The following is a 9,391-nucleotide window of genomic DNA, read 5'->3' as shown; positions in this document are numbered from 1 at the left end:
ATATATATATATATATATATATATATATATATATATATATATATATATCAACTTGGGTTTGAGTTATTGGGGAAAGTTTTTAAGATGAGCTAACAGAATTTCTAAAGTCTCTGTGACTTTGGATACTTTGAGGTACTTTGTGGAGCTGCTTAAATGCTCCTACTGCCCAATACGGGTGAAATTGAGGCTCAAAGAGACAAACTGATATAGGGCCCACAAGCTGGATCCAGCCCCAGGAGCAGGTTCTTCTGACTTCAAATTCATTCATCTCATTCAACACATTTGTATCTACTTACTTACACATGAACAGGTTCAGAGGGTGGTACTGGGTGGAGGGGGCTGTGCTAGACAGGGATGCTTGTGGGAGAGGAGAAATGGAGATGACCAGGGTTTCTTGTGCATATAGCTTACCTGGCAATGGAAAGTACCTTGTTTTAGTCTACAGCTTCTGTCTCCCAACTTTGTCACTTCTAAGAGCTTTTAAGGGCCAAGGGAAAAATAACATAAACCCTAGGTAATGTAGATCATAGCTATGGCAGCTGGGGAAAGACCACTTATGGCACTGAGCAGGGCGTTGGCCCCGTTCCTTTTTTCCTCTTCAGGTATCTAAATTAAAGCCGTCTGCAAGAGTCGGCGCACGGCAGCCCCCAGAAGCTGTGGCAGCCGTCAGCTTGGTTCCCGGTTCCATGCACAATATATTAGGTGAAATGAAAGCAGCGGCGAGAGCCAGTGTCAGGGCTGTCTGAAGCATCATTCCAAATGGTATGGATTTAACAATACTTAATTTAAAAAACACCGGCTTGGACAGCAGCAAGCTGTTAACAGTCAGGGTGCTTTATGGCAGGAAAGAGTGAGCTAAACTTTCGGAATTTCATTCCCTGAGGAAAACGCCTCACAGCTTTTGCTCCAGAGCCACCTGTCTGGTCCTCGAGGTTGGGCCTCTTTTCTTAGACCTGCAGTAGCAGAAATAGTAGGGCACAGATATGAGTTTTTTTTTTTTTTTTTTGGAGAGTCTCAGGAAGAAGGGCTTTGTGCAGCTGAGTAAGGCCTTCGTTCTCTCCTTTGAGGGGGCAGAGATGGCCATCTCTGTCTAGGATCAGAGCAAGCCAGCCTTGTTTCTCCCACGGGGCTATAGGGAAGGTCTTTAGTATTAGTGGATAATCTGGACAGAGGGCAGAGCGACAGTAAAAGACTGAGACAGAGCTGGACTACATTCTCGAGGGCAGGACTGGAATTTGAGCACAGATTTCAATTCACCCAGTAGCCATTGAACAACACCAAAGTGCATTCGCTGCAAGCTTCAACTCATTCTTTGGAGAAACACATGAGATAGAGCACGGTCCTTATCTACAACCTGCAAAGAAGAACTGCTACTCTCATGCAATAAACAGGCGTACAAAAGTTGTGTGTTTTCGAAGGACTACTGGCAGAATGATAGCTCCCTTTGTTGAGTCTTCAATGAGGCCCCAGGTGCAGCCATAAGTACTTTATGTGTATTACTTATTGCAATCCCAAAGACAGACACACTGTTTAGGTTTATATAGATTACACCTATGAGGCAAGAACCACCACCCTTCATCCTAGCCAGTGCCTTTCTGCTCATCAGAGACTTCGAAGTTCAAAATTACATTTCCCAGACTCCTTTGCAGCTAAGATGCTCGGATCTAACCTAGATTTGCCCCCTAGGAAGCTCTGCCATCCTATCTAGGAGGAGGAAGTGAGGCAGAGATCATGATTTGCTTTCATTGTTTATAAAGGTAGCCACAGAGCAATATGGTTGTAAACTAGTCATTAACTTTCCACACCAAGAGACAATGATTGAAGGACATTCATTTGATCAGCTGCACCAGAGAAACTGGGCACATTCCTCATCACCCTCTCATTCTCCCATCTTTTCAGTCACCAGATACCTTCCATGGCAGTTCCCATGGTGACGTGTTTCTGCAAAGTAGACTAGGACCCCCTAAGAGAGCTTATATTGCAAACTTTTTCCTTGGAAATTCAAATTTTATGTGATTTGATACCTTACGTCGTATTTCATTTAAGTGGACAAGAGCAAATTCTGTTCTCTATAAGAATGCTAACCGATACATCCTCTTTTGCCGAAGGTAAGCTCACACACTTAGAGAGGAGGAGAGGGGGAAAGGCTACCTTCTGAGCTCATAAAGTCTCTATCTACAACCACTGATGTGCGAGGTCTCTATGTGGGGCAGAGCAGGGCAGAGTCTTGAGGGGTCATGAATGGTCTGAGGGATTAGTGAGGAGAGCCCAGATAGGAAGTGAATATGGAATATACAGAGTCTTGCAGTTATTTAAGAAAAGCAATCCAAGGGGCAAGCAAACAACAGCAGAGGGTGAGACCACGGTTTGACTCCCCTGCCATGGCCACACCAGGTTACTTAGTGGGCATGTTTTCAAGTTCCTGCTCCACAATATCCTTCTAATTTGTGTTACTTCTGAGGGAACTAAGATCTGCTCTGCCCTGTCTCTTAATTTGAGGAACCTAGAGCATCAGCTTATACTCCCCCCCCCCCTCAAGTCTACCAAACCGATGTCTGGGCTCTGCACACTGTAGGCACATGGTTAAAGTTCCTGACACCAGCCAACAGCAAAAGTGAATTCTGGGGACTTCTGGGAAGATAATAGCTGATTTGGGGACAAAGAGTTCAAATCCTAGTTTTTACACTTATTCTTAACAGGTTTTTATTTTATTTTTTAAAGAAACAAATGGATGGATCCAGGTGTGTGTGTGTGTGTGTGTGTGTGTGTGTGTGTGTGTGTGTGTGTGTGTGTATGTCTGTGTGTGTGCTAGTTTTGATTGATTTAGACGTTTGAGTTCTGGGAGAGACATGCATTTCCATAGGGCTATAGTCAGCGTGAGGTGAGGGTTTACTGTTTCTCACTCAGAGTCAAGGAAGCATTATCAATCTACAAATACATGAGCTTCTCTTTGTTTCTGCGCTCTGATGTTTTCTCTGTATATGAAAATTTTAATGAACTACAGAAAAGTGATCATAATTTAGACTCTTACCACAGTACATGACTCCTTTCCTACAAACCACAAAACAAAGCTTAGAAGCAAATACTTGACTGAACTGAGAAGGCAGGCTTATTTCTGACCTGTAAGCTTGAAGCCAGGGCTCTTCATTCTTCATTATTCTATACAGCTAGAGCTAGGTAAAGAATCTCAGAGGTTTCCGACTGAATGATAGTCAATGAATGCTCAGTGCACACCTACTGTGTGCACAATTTAAGGATGCTGGAAGGAGTGAAACAGCATCTATCTATCTATCTATCTATCTATCTATCTATCTATCTATCTATCTATCTATCTATCATCTATCTATCTATTGTGGCTCCGTTTGACACAGAGTGACTTATCAATGTAATTGCTGAGGTTTGAATTATGGTTCTAACATCCGTGTATTAAACCCAACTGTAACATATAAATCCAACAGCCTTGATTCTTAGTTCAATACTATTTCCATGACATCATTCTTCACAGATAAAATAATTATTCCAGAGCCAGACAATAAGGTGAAGGACTGTTAACAGATTTATAGACAATACAGAGTGAGCAGGATGAAAAACGAGAAAACTGAATTCCTCTGCGTGGCATTCAAGGTCCTCTACGATCTGCTTCCAGTCTGAGAGAGTCACCCTCCAGCCCTGTTGCAGACCTACGGTTATGGCGGACCTGTTACGCTCCTGTGGACCTGATCACGCTGTCTTCACTGCGGAGGCCTTCAATGCTTGCACCGTCCTGCTGGCCAAGGTGTAGTTCAGTATCGCCTCCTCCAGGAAGGCTTCCTCCAAGCCAGTGGTTCTCAACCTTCCTAATGCTGCCCTAAATCTGCACCCCGTTAATACAGTTCCTCATGCTGTAGTGACCCACAACCATAAAATTATTTTGTTGCTATGTCATAACGGCAGTTTTGCTCCTGTGATGAATTGCAATGTAAATATCTGATATGCAGGGGTTTGATATTTGACTCCTTAAGGGGGTCAAGACCCACACGTAGAAAGCCACGGCTCTAATTGTGTTCCTCGAGACTCTTCTTTTGCCCCTTTGCTTGTTTTTAGATATTTGTAGGCATTCTTTAAGCATCACCAATATGAGACATTGTTCTGACCGAAAATGTCTTCGCTGTTGATCCTTTTTTTCATTGTTTTTGTAGGGTAGACGTTTTAGCAGTCTGATCATGGTTATTTCTGACTTCTTTGACTCCACATGGCTTTAAAGGCCATCTTTCCCCCAGTGATGGCATCTTTCTATGTTCTAAATTGTAATTTTAGCTTTAAGTGTGTATCCAGCTTCAGTGGCAAACTGTAATTGTTTCCCCCTGAGCCTCTGCAAAACTGCTCCCCCATGTGGACAGGTATTCTTGCCAAACTTCTTTCTTGTGAACAAATTAACATATGTCCCCTGAGTATGGGAGGGACAAAGAAAAGCAAGTCAGGGAAAAAAAACGGGGGGGGGGGGAATCAGAGAAAAAGTAACCAGGAACATTGCAAAAGAAAAGATAGTCTCTGAAACTAAGAACAAATACAGATTGAATGTAAATTATAATTTGAATTTTAGCCAAGCACCCAAATCATAGAAAATCAGAATACTTTTCCTCAAAAACAGAAAAGATCCTTAGTCTTCTTTTTTCCTACTAATTCAGTTGTGTTTTCAAATTAGTAAATATATTAATGGTTTCTATACAAAATTAAAATAATCTCATGTGACAGTTATACACATTGTGATGAAGAATTAGTAGGACCTATTAAATGATGAAATGACAAAAGAAAGTTCTTAAATTGAACTAACATGAGTTAGTTTATTTTCTTTTACTTTTAATTTGTGCTTTTAAATTTTGACAAAAATTATATATACTTATGATGTACAACAGAATGGTCTAAAATAAATATTCTATTTAAAATAGATAAATCAAGCAAATTAGCATGAGCATCATCTCCTATACTAAGGATTAATTTTTGTGCTGATTTAAGATTATATATATCATTCATATATATATATTATATATATATATAATTAATATATTATATATATATATATATATATATACAAAATTTCCAGAAAGGACTTGGAATCTGTTTCCTTCTTGAAATTATGGTGGTCCTTCTTAGCAAAGACTTTCGTGAAGGAATTTGGAAATTGTGAGTATGATTAAAAAAAAAAAAAAAAAAAAAAAGGAAAGCAAACTAAGGTTACAACTCAGAGAACTGGATAAAAGCCAAGGACAACAAAACATTCACCATGGATGCAGGTGTCCTGCGGGGGAAAGATGGGGTGTGGTGGAGAAACTCAGGTAAAGGAAGCCAGAGATTTGTCCTTTTACACGTCCATTTCCGCCCCATTAGAATCCAAATCTGTTTTCCCAGCACAGAAATGAGCAGTGCTGGGAAGCCTTGAGTGTGGGAGGAGCCGTGCTATTCCCATTCAGATTGCAGGATGGTGGCTAGCCACAGGAGCTCTGGGAAATAGTTGGTCAGGACACAGGTGCCAACCGTGGGCATTCTGGTCTCTAAGAGAAGCAGCCCTCAAGCTTGCCATGTGAGAATGACATGGTCATTCTCACAGGGGCCCTTGGTGGGGACACGGCTATGCAAAATAAAGAGTCAGCAGAACCTATTAAATAATGAAATGACTGCAAGAAATTTCTTAAGTTAATGTGAGCAGTTTATTTTCTAAGCTATTTGCTTTTTAAATTTGACAGACATTATACATAGTTATGATGTACAACAGAAGGGTTTAACATAACCATACTCTGTAAAATATATAATCAAGCTAATTAGCATCACATTATCTCTGTGCAAGCTGATTACTGTGTGCAAGCCCTCGCAGCGCCAGCAACTGCTTTCTCAAACTCTGCCTTAAAGAGAGAAGCAAGAATATCCCCAACCAAATGGTTCTACAGCCTGGTGGTTGGTCAGTGTTTTCTCGGTATGGCCCCACCTCTCCCTCTTTTGCCGCTTTCTATGACATGGACCAAGGCAGAAATAAACTTGACTGACTCGGAATGGACTCGTGGGAGTGTTTTCTGTCACCATTGCCACAAATCTGCTCATAACAGTTTGATTTTTAAACCACAGTAGGCATTTTCAGGGGAATTTAATTTTAAATAAGATATCTGTGACAAAACTTTTAACTGTCTCCCAATACCCTTTCTTTCTATATTTTGGGAATAAAGTCTATGTGCAGGGCCAACCAGACTTTGTGGAAGACCCACGCATGCATGCCCATGAGACCAAATGCTCCCCAAGATGGTGGAAGTAGAGGGAGGGAGTGTAGTCCTAAATGAGTTCTCTCCACAGGGAGAGAGCCATCCCCTGCTTTGTCTTTCCTGATTTTCTGGCTGGCGTGCTGGTGTGAAGACTGGAGCAGCCTTCTTACACCACAAGTTTACAACAGAAGGAGCCTTCCATTCCCAACAGCCTCAAACAGCACAATGCACCTGGATTCCCTCCTGTACCCTTCAGTGAGAGAAAGACAGGGTCTGTTACCTATAGGCTTGAAACACATGAGGGGCAGAAGTATGCAGAAGCAGTTAGACAGGCAGGCAGAGCTCAGAAAACCCCAGAACCAGGCCATTTCATACTGGTCTTTTGCATAGTGACCTCAGATGGTCTGTGAATGAACAGTATGGCTAATGCTGATCTTAGAAACACGTAAACCAAGTGCTGCTGAGATCTTAAAGTACCTAGGGTGATTTTGCTCATCCTGTTCAATAATATAAAAATGCTTCTGACAAATTCTTAGAAGGTAATGGTCGAATGTGGAAAGTCCGTCTTTGCCCGGTTAGTGTGTAACAACGACCACGTAAGTCCCAGGGCTTCTCTCTGTCCTTTACTGCTGAGAAGGTCAGAACAGTGGCTGTGCTTGGCTCTCTCACATTCCGCAGCCCCCAGGTTTAAAAAACTCTTCTCACCTTTTGTCTTCCGAGTTGTGGAGTTTGATATCTCACGTAAATTGTTTAGTTCTTACATTGCAGTTGTGCTCCAACAACCTTTCAGTTTGTTTGGGAAAAGATGATTTATAATCACCACCACCAGCAGCAGCAGCAGCAGTGGTAGCAGCAGCAGCAATCACAACAACAACAACAACAGCAACAACAACAAATCACTGTAATTCTGATGGGGAAGCAGATCTCAATGCCCACTAAATGAGACGGCTAAATTCCACAGTGATTTCTTGGTGCCAAGACGCTGTTCTAGGGGTGACCGGTCTGAGTTTTGCTATCTACCATGACTAACTTTCAAAGCCTTATATTTTCCCTTATACAAGTCAATTATTCCTTGCGAGTTTTTTCATGGGAACAGTATCATCCAAACGGAAAGGCTCATTGCCCCATCATCCAGTTCACCCCCTTGGTGGAACCGAAATAACATACCCTGACATCCTAGCTTCTGTTTCACTCATCTAGTCTCTGACTTAGGTGGCGTAATCTCTTCCTCCATCTCCTGCAACGATGGCATAGGGACCGATGAGGAACACAGAGAATCTAAGTCCTGACATTGCAGTGTAGTGTCTGCATCAGATTCTGGTTGGCCTGGCTACTCACAGCCCAAAGTCAATGAAGCTGGAGATGACAGGCATGCAGGCCATGTATCTCTGGGATCCTGGAAAAGACAGTCTGGGCACTAGTTGTCATCATTACTGCCAAAAGATAAAATTGTAAAACCCTCAAACAGGATTTTGAAGGCAGTACATCTTGTCTGTTCCTTCACACTTAAGCCCCAATCAATGTCTACTGAAGTCATAAATTTAAAAGCATTAGCTTATTTACACAAAAAATTGAACGAAGAGTCATGCTATAGTTCAGTAATTCCATTCCTGGATATATACCCCAAAGAAAGGAGAGCAGATTAACAAGTGTTTGTACATATATGTCCAACACAGTATTCCGTACAACAGTCCAAGGCAGACGCAGCCCAAATGCCTACTGACAGATGAGCAGTTAAACAACACATGATACAGTACCTTGCTCGCTTCGGCAGTACATATACTAAAACTGGAAGGGAAGATTAGCATGGCCCCTGTGCAAAGATGACACGCAAATTTGCAAAGTGGTCCATATTTTTTAACATTTGAAATGTAAATAAAGAAAATTTCTAATAAAAAATAAATTAATGTGAAAATAAAACCACTTTAAGGGTTTGCTATTAAAAAACAAAAACAACAAGAGCAACAACAAAACACATTACCTATTATGAACTATTACTCAGCTTGAAAAAGGAGGGAATTCTGACTCAGGTTGCAGCATAGATGAGCTGCATGGCATGTGGGACCCACCTATTTAATATGCCTAGAATAAGCTTCACAGAGTCAAGGGGAGAGAAACAGTATTAATGTTTAATGGTTCAGAGTTGAAGATGGTGAGGATGAGAAAGTTGAAGAGGATGATGGATGGTCCAATACCATGAGCTCATTCAGTACTGCTCAATACAGCTAACATGGCTACACTGGTAAATCTCATGTTATATATGTTTACCACAATGTATTTTTAAATAACAGGAAAAAATAATAAAGGAGAACCCAATTTACCTCTATAAAAACCACGCAAGTTATCTCCTGCTTTAAACTGTTTGAAGTCTGAGTGGTCTGCAACTTGATGTGATGATAAACATGGCTTGATTTTTTTTTAGAGGCTAGCTAGAAAGACCTGAGGATCTGCTCCACACCCTGCCCTCACAGGTATAGCTAGGCCTCTCCAAGGCTGTGTCTGAGGCCACTTTCAGGGCATCTCCACTCACTCTCCCTGGACACAGGAGTCAGTCTGCTTTCTTGCCGAGGACACATGCTGCTCGTGGTATCGGATGTCTGTCTACTTGTGTTTGTATCTAGTTGTGTGACGGAGGGAATCATTTAAGTGTGGTTTACCAGTACCTAACAGAGGACTTAGCAAACACGAACATGCACATACATAATGGGTATACTCATGTTAGGCACACTTTAACATGCACACTCCATATAAACACGCGCATATATCTTCAGGTATGAACGTCCATAGATGTTTATAAATGTCTCCCACCCATTTGTCAGTAAAGCACAATGGCTGCTACTTTTCCCTTCTTCTCAAGGACCACTCTTGTGACTTTCTGCCGTGTTCTGCTTCAATATTTTCTTTCATACCTGAGGTCTCCAATCCTCAGGTCAAGGTAAGACCCTACTTTGCAAATGAATGTGATTCTATTTTCTTTTATATCTTTATTCTGGGTTACAAGGTTTCTAATGAAAGAGTTGGGCAGACTAAATTAAAAGGTAAAATCAATTCTTCTAAATGTACCTTACATGTAGACAGGAACAATGTGTTTGTCTGCTAGTACTGTCATCAGCAAGCAGCGATAATATGTGAGGTGACCTATGTGCTGATTGGCTCAGTTT

General features: G+C 41.5%; 1 pseudogene; it reads left to right on the top strand.

The window, feature by feature from the left end:
* The first annotated feature begins 7,988 nt into the window (after window positions 1-7,988).
* On the top strand, window positions 7,989-8,088 carry LOC115064377 (annotated as a pseudogene).
* Window positions 8,089-9,391: the final 1,303 nt, after the last annotated feature.

This window comes from Mus pahari, chromosome 6 (assembly GCF_900095145.1).
Source record: "Mus pahari chromosome 6, PAHARI_EIJ_v1.1, whole genome shotgun sequence".
In the NCBI taxonomy this organism is placed as follows: domain Eukaryota; kingdom Metazoa; phylum Chordata; class Mammalia; order Rodentia; family Muridae; genus Mus; species Mus pahari.
The sequence above is the reverse complement of the archived record's forward strand: the minus strand, read 5'-3'. Positions and strand labels throughout refer to the sequence as shown.